Source organism: Lycium barbarum, chromosome 11 (genome assembly GCF_019175385.1).
Source record: "Lycium barbarum isolate Lr01 chromosome 11, ASM1917538v2, whole genome shotgun sequence".
Classification (NCBI taxonomy): Eukaryota; Viridiplantae; Streptophyta; class Magnoliopsida; order Solanales; family Solanaceae; genus Lycium; species Lycium barbarum.
In genome coordinates this window covers 8108612-8118222 of record NC_083347.1, presented here as the reverse complement: position 1 = coordinate 8118222, position 9611 = coordinate 8108612, and positions in this window count along the sequence as shown.

Here is a 9611-nt window from a genome sequence, read left to right as displayed (position 1 = left end):
GAGCACTGTAGCCTAGACTGTGTTATAATTATGAAATCTCAAGAAAAGGAATGGTCGAGTGTAAAAGGTAACCAATGATAGCTGCAAAATGATGAAAAGGCCCTCTTAGAAAGAATGTGAAAAAAAAAAAACCCATTAAAGTCCTATTTGATTTCATTCGAGCACACATGATTAGTAGAAATGTACATAACGGGCAAGCCTACGGTTCTTTGTGCATACATGTGAATTTCTTTGTGAGCGTGAGAGTTGTGCTTTGATGCTAAGTCCTTAATTTACATTCATTCCTTGATCTGAGTGTGCGAACTATTTATTCTTGTGAGGGCACTTGTTTCATGATAGATAGGTGATGTTGTTAGCTTCTTTGACAGAGTAGGTGAGCGAGCTTAAATTTGATAAGTAGAGTCCGTCTCTGAGGTTAGGAGGTTAGAAGTTTGTTGTTCGATTGAGTTGACTTGTATATCTTGCATGATGATCAGGATGTGTATATTTGATGTTGTGAGATGCTATAAGGCCTAATTGTTGGTATCAATCAAAATGATGGTGTTCCTATGCTTGATTTATTGAGAGTGATTTTAGTGCTTACTCGAGGACGAGCAAGAGTTTAAGTGTGGGGTGGTGATGTTCGACCAAAAATGCATATATTTACTCATTGTTTGCCTCACATTTTAATACTTTTAATCATTTTTTGAGTATTAATTATAATGAGTTGTGCTAATATTATATTTTTACTATGTAGGAATAAAGTGGTGAGAAATAAAAAGATTTTGAGCAACACCGAATGAAAAGTAGGAAGTTGTAAATTTTGGAGGAAGTGCGTGGAATTGAAATTACAAAACAAAAAAAAAAGCATGGGAGACAAGGAAAGGGGACATAATGCTTACCTAATGATTGTTTAATCATTTGGGGAAAACATGCAAAAGAAGGAAAGAAAGAATTAAAGAAGCGAAGAGCAATGGAAAGAAAACGTATTCGTTATCATTCAGTGGACGCATCCGAATTTGTTCGGACCAAAAAAAAGTTCTCCTAACTCGTTTTGGATTCGGTTATTTTCTTTGGACTTTTTTTTTCCTACACCTATAAATATTTCAGAAGCCACAATTCTTAGACATCTTTGGCATTATACTCAAGTTTGGAGGCTAGGGTTCCTATGTAAATATTCTTTCTTTTATTTGAACATCGTTTATGGGAATTTCTTGGTGACAATTGAGATTGAAACTCTTGTTGTGCTTATTTATTGATCGACATTATTTTTAATCAAGTAAGTTATTGTTATTTTAATTATTCTTGTTGTTACATCCCGTATTTTCATGTGTTGGAAAGGGTGCGAGTTAAATGATATTAGTAACAAAAATGAGGTTATCCTCCCAAGTTTGTGGGTGGTTGTAGTAATGATACAGATGTGTTATAAATATTTGAAGTTAAACAAATCTAAGAAAATAAGTTTTGTCGAGGTTCGAAATTTATTTGATGAAATACGGTCCAAGCTATAATATCCCGTATTTTTGGACTAGAAAAATTTAATCGTCCAATATGAGCAAAATTTACACGAGCACGGAGGATTTGATCATATTCAAGTATGCAAATTAAGAACTCGGTGTATAAGAGGATGAAGTCCCGAAATGATTTAAGACGGTAAAAAGTGACATCGATGATTGGAAATAATATTTTATGTGTGGCAAAAGAGGCCATGAACTAGTGACATATCATAGGAGCATAAAATGTGTATATAAGGTGTGCTAAAAAATGATTACTATTTAAGTGAACTGAGAGCAAGAGACTAGTTATGTGGATAAATTAAAAGTGGCCGAAGGTAGCGTGAAACAAAAATGACTAGTCAAAATATTTGGATGATGCTAAGAGGACAACACTTATATGCGGGTCCCACAAAGGGATAATCATTATAGATAATATTGGACAAGGACATATGTTTGGTCCAAGGGCAGTACGTGTTTCATTCTTATACAATTACAGGAAGTTGCATAATTCACCAAATGCTACGTTAAATAATAGTAATGAGTGTCATGTGTCCTTACCATGTGAATTAGACAAAAGTGGCATGAAGTGTTATGGGTGAGTCATAAAGCACATAAAGTGCATGCGGATACGTTTAAGGCCAAGGAAGTGAATGCCTTTTTGCATTTACAATTGCTGCACATTACTTTCTACTTGGAGAATTCCCATTTTTACATTGCTTCCATTTTTGCTTCTTAAGAAACGTACCAGCACCCCTAAATTAAACCATTCTCTCTTAGCTAATCATTTTGTTTCTTAAGAAAATTAGCATTAACCATGGCTGCCAAGCTCACGGCCATGGCAGTCCACAATAAGGCTCAAGATTTTGATAGCAAATAAAATAAAATAAATAAATAAATAATCTCCGAGGTGTTCTAAGTGTTTGAGGGAGCAGCAAGATCAGAAGTTAAAGTTGAAGAAGATGAAATGGGCAAATTGTGCAAGTTATTGGAAGATCTGTCCTAATTATATTTGAGGTAAGACTTCTTCTTTTGTCATGAAATTAGAGTTAATGATGTTGTAGTGGAAAAATTAAATTGTATTAAGTGGAATTGGAAGGAAGAAAATTGCATGATTAAGTGTTCGTATTGTTGTTGTTGGTATTTTTATTGATGTTTGGCTAAGTTGGAATTTCGAGGATTGTTAAGTTTACAGGGGAAATGCTGCCCGAATTTTGTTAAGTTTCATTCGTACTTGGATTGGTTAGTAAGTGATGTGGATAATCTAACCGTGGCCTATGTTATCTTAATTTTAGACCTGCGAGCTCGAGAAGTAGACGTTGGACATTATATAGAGTTCAAGGTATGTGAGGCTAGTCCTTTCTTTCTATGGCATGAATCTTATAGCTTGACTCTTTTTTTATCCATGAGTTTCCTTAAGTTCCGAAAAATACGAGTCTATGTCCATAATTAGACACACAAGGTAATGAGTAAAGTATAGAAATCCCAATACTCATGTTGTGATGATCCTATGATGTTAATGATGTTATTTATTGCTTACACTCACCTTATATGCTAATTCCTTCAAGGTGAGGCAGGATGTCAATGAATGTTCCATAATGACGTCGGAAGCCACCGACTTTACGTCACTCCGATATAGTTATGGCTTTTGATTGGGCTCTTATGCATGCTTTATATATATACGTATGTATTTTCTCACACCGCGCCGCGCTATAGTCGGCCGGGCAGGCACGTAGATGTGCACACCACTATAGTGGGCAGCTTATACCCCGGACGCGGGAGGCCTGGACGCAGGCTATGATTATCACACCGCTCCTACCTGGACGGGCAGCTTATACATTATCACACCGTACCTATATGGACGGGCAGCTTATATGTGTATACATACATGGTAATGATTATGAGTAAGTGAGCATGCATTATTTCAGTTATTTTTGATAGCCAGTACAGATTGCCCTTTCTTGATGCCTCTTTATCTCATTGATGCCTTCATATTTCATTGATATATTGCTATTGTTTATGCCTCTCATACTCAGTACAATATTCGTACTGACGTCCGTTTTCTTCGGACGCTGTGTTCATGCCCACAGGTAGACAGGGAGGTGAGCTTGATCCAGATTCTTAGTAGCTGTCAGCTGATTGAGAGCACTCCATTGTTCGGAGGTGCTTATGTTTATTCTTTTGGCTCCTTTATGTATTTCGCGCACGACGGAGTCTTGTTCCGTCTATATGTATAATATGTCAGTAGAGGCTCGTAGATGCGCAGTGTGGGTTAGATGGTCTCACAAGATTACTATGTTATATTTGTATATGCTATTTTAATGGCCTAAGGGGCACATGTATAATAAAATCATTTGGGTTGTCAAATGAAAAATGGTTGTCTTATGATTATGAGATTATGAATGATAAAGAAATGTAAAATGGTTATGACGAGTGAGGAAACGAGCGGTGCTCGGTGGTTAGTCCCGGGTACCCGTCGCGGCCCTAGTCGGGTCGTGACACTTGTTCTTCAACGTTTCTCAAGGGAGTAGCTAACCCCAGGACTTGCCCATTTACTTTGTTTGAAACTCGGAAGAGGAAGAACGGGGTTGGGATAGAATAATTAACATGAATTTGAGGCGTTAACCCCCATCTAATGGAAATTGACCTAGGAATAGGCGATACCAGTTGTACCCATATTCGGGTGTTCTTAATGCTCCTAATTACTTGAGGGATCTTCAATTGGTTAGTCTAGTTAATCTTCGGGATAAGTTAATTTAGAGCCATTATCTGAGGCTAATCTCAGAGAACCAGTTTGGATTCATACCGGGGCGCTCAACGATAGAAGCTATTCATCTTGTGCGGAGACTGGTGGAGCAATATAGGGAGAGGAAGAGGGACTTGCACATGGTATTCACCGACCTAGAAAAGGCATACGACAAAGTGCCGAGAGAGGTTCTATGGAGATGCTTGGAGGCTAGAGGTGTACCTGTGGCGTACATTAGGGCGATCAAGGACATGTATGATGGGGCCAAGACCAGGGTAAGGACTCTGGGAGGAGACTCAGAGCACTTCCCAGTGGTGATGGTGTAACACCCCATATCGTGGAACTAAGTTTAGACTCATATCATTAGAGTTTTAGTGGAAAAACTGAAGGTTTGAACGTTTTGCGAAAATGGTTGATAGGCCTACTTTGGGCAGCAATAACTCCTTGATTAGTTGGGAATTTGGGAAAGTACCCTTAATGAAAGTTGTAGTATGTAGAAATACCTTTCTAACGATATGAGGACCAAGCCAATCAGAGATCGGAGCAAGGAGATATGATCGTCTCAATATGGCTAATAGTAAGACACTTAAAATTCGATAGAATCGGCTAGATTTTCGATACATCTGTCTTCCAGTCAAATTTGGTGAAACTACCTTGGGAATTTGAGGAAACTTAAAACATGAAAGTTGTAGCCCCTTGAAATAACTTTCCAACGGTATATTGTGGAGCCCAAACAGAGCTCTGTAAAAGAAGTTATGTCCATTTTACCGATCACTGTGCAGTACTGACACCCGTCGCTTCTCGGGGCGCGTGAGGGCGCGTGGGAGGGCGCGCGATGGCCCCGCTTCGCGGAACGATCGAGAAACTCTGAGTGTTTAGCTGCAGATGGTTGCGCGATGCACCCGCATCGCAGAACGATCGCTAATCGGGTCAGATTCGGGTCAAAAAGTCGGGTTACGCGTTTTTAGTTATATCTAAGGTTTGGGGTTTATTTCCCCAGCACTCCATTCACGAAAAATTACCCTAAAGTCAATAAGAACAAGTCCCAAGCCTCAAGAACCATACAAGGTAAGTGTTATCATTATTCTAGGTTGAATTCAAGTCCCTAATCTCTTTCTAACTTGAGTAAACCCTTCTAATCAATAGAGTTGTGAGTGGAACATTATTGTTGGGCGTGGAAACCCTAGACCTCGTATTCAAGAGGATTGGACGTTAAAAAGGTAATTCTTCTACACTCTAATCATTCATAATAGTGAATTGATGAGTTCTTGGGAGAATAGTAAATGGGTTTAGTAAAGAGAATTACACGAACTATAGTAGGGTTTTGGATTGTTGACTTGAGATTGTTATAATGATATGGGTGATGGAGAATGATGTTAATTACACCTAATTAAGATTGTAGAATCACCTAGAAGTAATAGAATGGGAATTGGGTGAAGAAATCACCATTAATGGAGACTGTGGAGCTTCATGCACACTAAGTGTTTGATAAAATGCTTAGATGACCAAAGCATGAATATTATTGCTAATATAGAATCCCTTTGACTTGTATTGATATAGATCAAAGTTGAAAGGGTTGACGAACATTGTATTACGCTCAAAGGCTGGTATTAAGGTATGTGAGGCTAACTATCTACGTTAGGGAATATTCATGATTCTCCATACGCCTCATTCTTCATACTTGTCAACAATTTGACTCAGAATATAGTTTAGCCCTAGTTTCATGATATGATATAGAACTGTTATCTTCTAGGGTTGCAGTTACAGAATTCGTTCATGGTTGTCACTTTGAACATCATGAACTCAGCACGTAATCTTTATAGACTTGTGCATTGTTATCACATGAGTCTCAGTCAGTGTATAACCCGTTATTTACATGAGTCCCATAATCAGAAACAGTTATCATGCTATCAGCTATAGCCAGTCTCAATCTTGTAAATTGTTAATGTTGAACACCTGTATCTGTATTTTTGGGCCCTAGGCCACAGTTTATGCATACGTATTGCTTGGGCCTGAGGCCACAGTTTTTGTGCACATTATTTGGGCCCTAGGCCACAGTTATATTTACATTTTTACAGGTGATTCTTCATCCAGAACAGGGAGTACTTCAGCTTCTTGCTTTCCTATTTAGTTCAGTTTCAGTTTTAGTTCCAGTATTTTATTGCTTCAGTTGCTTTACATACCAGTACAATTCAAATGTGCTGATGTCCCTTTTTATTGCTTGGGGGCCTGCATCTCGCTATGCAGGCAACGATACACAGGTTGATGACCCAGCTATTTAGGAGCACGTATCAGCTACTGGTGAGCCCCAATTTCCTTCGGGGCGTTGTCAGCTATCCAGTCATTTCAGTTTATAGATAGCTTTATTATTCAGTGCTCTTAGAGGCTTCATAGACACAGTTCAGACAGTCAGATATTTATTAGGTTAGCCTTGATGGCAGTTGTTCAGTCGTTTTGGTTTAGCCATGTTGGCTACTTTTAGATATATTTCAGATTGTCTATGTATTTCCGCATTATGATTTCAGTCAGACCTTAGTATATCAACATGTGTTTAGTTGTTTCCACATTCAGTTATGTTTTGATATCACATGTTGATTCAGTCAGCCAGTGGGTTCGCTCGGTCACATGCAGTCAGGCACCGGGTGCCGTGTTACGTACAGGCCCAAGTTTGGGGCGTGACAGATGGGGATGCATCAGGGATCAACTCTTAGCCCATTTTTATTCTCCTTGGTGATCGATGGATTGACGCAGCAAATTCAAGGTGAGGTGCCATGGTGTATGTTATTTGCGGATGACATAGTCCTGATTGACGAGTCTCACAGCGGGGTTAACACTAAGCTGGAGGTTTGGAGACAAACTCTGGAGTCTAAAGGGTTCAAGTTTAGTAGGACCAAGACAGAGTACTTGGAGTGCAAGTTTAGTGATATAGTATAGGAGGCTGACGTGGAAGTGAAGCTTGGCACCCAGGTCATACAGAAGAACGATAGTTTCAAGTATCTTGGGTCTATTATACAAGGAAATGGGGAGATTGATGATGATGTCACACATCGTATTGGTGCAGGATGGATGAAATGAAGGCTTGCTTCCGGAGTGTTATGTGACAAGAAGGTTTCACCGAAACTTAAAGGCAAGTTCGACAAAGTGGTGGTTAGACCAACTATGTTGTATGGGGCGGAGTGTTGGCCGGTCAAGAAATCTCATGTTCAGAAGATGAAAGTGGCGGAAATGAGGATGCTGTGATGGATGTGTGGGCACACTAGGAGTGATAGGATTAGGAATGAAGTCATCCGAGACAAGGTTGGAATAGCCTCAGTGGAAGACAAGATGCGGGAAGCGAGGTTGAGATGGTTTGGGCATATGATGCGGAGAGTAGTTATGTTGTTCTATAGTTTCTTGTCTCTTGATTTCTGCGAGTTTCTGCGAGTATCTGTTGGTTTATAATGGCTTATTTACTTTCATTGTTTTCATTTTCATAGTTATTTATAGCAGTTAATTCTCCTTTTACCATGACTTTCTTGCTTTGTTATTCCTTGCTTTCATATTGTTTTTGATACGCTTGATCATATCTAACCTTTTGTCTTGTCCTTTTTTTTTCTCTCCTCTCTTGAGCCGAGGGTCTTTCGGAAATAGCCGCCCTACCTTTCAAGGTGGGGGTTAGGTCTGCGTACACTCTACCCTCCCCAGACCCCACATAGTGGGATTATACTGGGCTTGTTGTTGTTGTTGTTGCTATTATTTATAATTTGTGAAATAGATTTGATCGTTACTTGAGAAATAGATTCCTTAATTCCTTACTTATGGCCATTGACCAATTTACTTGCTTTCTAGATTAAAATTTATATTTCCTTATTTTATCAAAACCTTATCAAAAACCACCATTAATGCGTTCGGTCTAGCTATTGTTAGTGATAATTCCTAATCTGCTTAAATTGCCTACATATTGTTCTTTGTGAGATTCCACCCAACAGAGGTTACTAAACTCGTAGAATGCTTAATTTAGGTCTAATGTCTTAATCTGATGATTTTGGTAAAAGTTGGTTGTTTTATAACTAATGACTAACTAATTGCTTTAGATTGTAATTTATGGTAAAAGAAACGAAGGTTGTGTCCCCGTTAGATGAAGTGTATGATCATGTATATTGATTTTGACATACTTCTAATGGATCGTTATATGAATGCACTCAACCTCTAGATGAATCTCTACTATTTCCCAATAAATAAAGATTATTTCTTTCTATGATTTTTCCAAATATAAGAAAGTGAATATTGAAGAATGGTTAATTATGCCAAGTAAATTCTTCTTATTCCTAAGTGAATTTATTAAACAAATTTTAAAGCTTTGAGTTCTTGTTACTAGTTCTTACCAAACCCTAATTATTTTCCCAAATAAATTAAGGTTTATGGCGTTAGTTAATGTTTGCAACCACTGGCTATTGATGAATAATGAAGAACAAGTAAACCCTAACAATCCATTAAGCATATGTCAATCACAATTCCCAATCACAAAACACTCATCTTTGGGTTCACAACCTTGGTAAAGAAATTAGCTACTCATAGAAGAAGAACAACAATAAAAAGATATAGAAATCATAATGATTACTTTTGATTGATGGAAATTGGAAAGAAAATAATTGCAATTGTTTGTAATCCCAAAAGACTTCCAAAACTATGAGTATTCAATTCTAAGGAAATAAAAACTGAAATCTGGTGAATTGTAGCCTACAAGAAACATAAATCAGGTATTTATTAGAGTCTATATCGTGCAAAATACATTGGACAAAATTTCCCCCGACGGACCAATGTACGAACTGTAAATATTATACAGTCCGCAGAATCTGTAATTAGTCTCTGTATAATCTTCTTCTGTCACCCAGATATATGTTCCAATTTTATGGACCGTAGATATTATACGATCCGTGCAACTGGTCCGTACAATCTTCTTTCCTTTGAGACTTCGCTGGAACCAATCTATGGTGGGATATGATACGCTCAACTTACACCTATTAATGGTATAATGCTGAAAATGATAAATATAAAACTGCTTGCAATGTCCCTTTTGGGCAATATGAATGGAATGTTATGCCTTTTGGGTTAAAAAACGCCCATTTTAAGGATCTTTTACTGCTAAAATAGTAAGTAAAATAATTGCGGAATTAAAAGAGAAAATACTTACAAAAGCTTGAAGACTTTTTATTCAAACATTGAAAGAGTACATGGGAAATTTACAGAGAGGGAAAGGGAAAGGCTATTTCGAAGTAGGGGGTGAACTTTCGAATGCCTTAACTGATACAACTTGAGAGTCTTATATAGACCTCAGAAATAATTAACATCTCTTGGATGATTACAAGTGGACGACTATCTTTAAAGATGCCTTCTACTTTTGCTTTTTTGAA